General features: G+C 37.4%; 1 protein-coding gene across 4 annotated transcripts in view; it reads right to left on the bottom strand.

Annotated features, from left to right (window-relative positions):
* Nucleotides 1-1,418: 1,418 nt before the first annotated feature.
* The window catches only part of LOC108502972 (carbonic anhydrase 13-like), a 19,599-nt gene continuing 18,749 nt past the window's right edge, over nucleotides 1,419-2,268 (bottom strand). For all 4 annotated transcript variants that reach the window (XM_017826469.1, XM_017826466.1, XM_017826468.1 and 1 more), the window contains one exon: nucleotides 1,419-2,268. This exon is cut by the window's right edge and continues 614 nt beyond it. The gene's annotated coding sequence lies outside the window, so the exon portion shown is untranslated.

Below are 2,268 nucleotides of genomic sequence, written 5' to 3'. Positions count from 1 at the left end.
TTTAATTCTGAGAATAAGTTTATGAGTGATCAACTCTCCAACAGTACACAATTCTTGACAGCTACTATTTTCAGCAAATACGCTTTATGTTTTTTGGTCACTGAGCATTTCATTCTTCTCAGTATAAAGGTTCCAAGTGTGTCAGAGGTTTAAGAGTTGATCAAAGAGACCTGCAGCTGTGGGGGGCGGTGATGACATATTTTAACCCTGTTTGCTGTAGAGTCATCTTAGTACAACATAGAGTTCACACTTGAGATTTAATTCTCTGGGAGCACACTGAGTAGTCTGCTTGAGATTCAGTGTAGCTTGACTATACAAGAAATTAGTGATTGAGGACACAACCAAGTGCTCAGAGCCAAGACTGGGTCCACATTCGCACTTTAGAGTTGCAGTGGATGGATGACCTGAGAAGCTGTTCCCAAAGAATTTCAGGCAACTGAGCATTTCTAGTCTTTTTCAGATGCCACCACTAACTTTCATCTAGGTCAATCTAACATGAATATGGCATCTCTGCATTAGGGGAATTACTGTGAATGATGACTTCTTCTAAAACTTATTAGTGTAACTATAAAAATAGTCAATAGTTCAAAAGTGCACTATCAGAAACTTTTACAATTGATTGCATGTCTTACCACTGCCCAAGACTACATAAAGAACGTAAAGACATATCTAATAGTACACTGCCCAAAGGTGGTCTTCAAATGATGGGTGACAGTTTTTTCTAAAATTAGAGCTGCAGGAGCTAGATACAAAAGTGAAGCCCTCTCTGCAAAAGTTCAAGCTCTTCAATAGAAAATACAAGACACATTCATAAAATCAATTTTTTATTCTTATAAGATCCTTATAAATATCAAAGCAATGGATCAACTCCATTGTTTTCAATATGCAAGAAACATATAAAACTTTCGTTTATGATATGAAGCAGTAGCCTTATTGCTTTTTCTTCTGAGACTACTCACTTGATAGGGAAACATATCAAAACCAACACTAAGTCTAAAAAGGGGTGTGAAAACATACAACACACTCTCGCTTTCTCCATGCACACTTTCCTGACGTGCCCTTTAAGAATGAACTATCCTGAGGTCTTTTTAGCTGCATTCTTCTCTCTATGCCAGAAAACAAAAAACAAAGGGTTTTTCCCTTTAATACTTGTACCTGCTGCTGCTGCTAAATGCCTTTCATTTCTCTAATGGTCTATTTGTGCTCTCCTTCAGAAAACATTTGAAAGGCGACGGCGGGCCTTGCAGCATATAATAGCTATATTCTGGGGAGGAGAAAACAAAAAAGTCCACCTGTCTTAAACTAAGCATAAATATCTATATCTCTATGTCTAATTTATTAAAATAGCATATAAATTCAATCCTGATTGTGATTTCCCTCATGTTTGTCCATCTAAGATCAAAAGACCCACTGAGGTAAAAGGCAGAGCCTATAAAAAAATTAATTCATAGAAGATGAGTTGGTCAGAAGTACTACAGAGATTGATGGTAGTTGCTACCCATGAAACCTCTAGCTGCCTCTTCCAGGTATCACTGGTAACTACGTAGTTCTCACAGTTTGAGAGTAAATCTAGTTCTATCCTAAGCTACATCCTATGGCAAGTTCATTAAAGAGAATAAAAATAAATTTGGCATAAAACAAACAATTATATTCAGCTAACAAAAGCTCCTGAGAGAAACTCAGGCTCAAGTCAATTCATAAAGACGGACATTTCAACATATTGCTATTGAGGGCTGAGCTTTTTATTAGATATTGACTTAATTCCAATTTCTTTGGCTTTCTCTGAATGTTCTCTTTGGTCTTCTCTTTAGCATATAAGTGCAACCACTAAAGTTCAACTATGACAGCCAGTACCTTGAGACATTACAGACCTGAGCAGTTCTGTGCTCCACTGCATAGTGTGAGGTATGCACCATGTGGATCACACTGCAGCGTCTAGCATGAAAGAGTCTGGAGCAACAGCCACCCCTGCCTTCTGATTTTAAGTGGTAAAAGTCTGATGCTACATGGATATAGTGTTATAGTTAGTCCCTTATTGTTCACCAAATGCAACAGACTACATTTAGACCCAAACAATTCCCTCTATGCCTTTCTACCTTGCAGTTTTCAGGTTTCAGGATAATTTCATCACTATACATTATGAAATTCAGGAATACCTAATCCACCTGACATGATCAGGTAATACACAAAATCCTTACTATTTGCTTTTTAAAAAAACATCAATCAGTACATGATTCCCGCTATGAAGCAGCCAGAATAACAGGATCA

The sequence above is a fragment of the Lepidothrix coronata genome, unplaced genomic scaffold, assembly GCF_001604755.1.
Source record: "Lepidothrix coronata isolate B3197 unplaced genomic scaffold, Lepidothrix_coronata-1.0 Scaffold127, whole genome shotgun sequence".
Lineage (NCBI taxonomy): Eukaryota > Metazoa > Chordata > Aves > Passeriformes > Pipridae > Lepidothrix > Lepidothrix coronata.
This window is presented reverse-complemented; position numbering and strand designations above follow the sequence as displayed.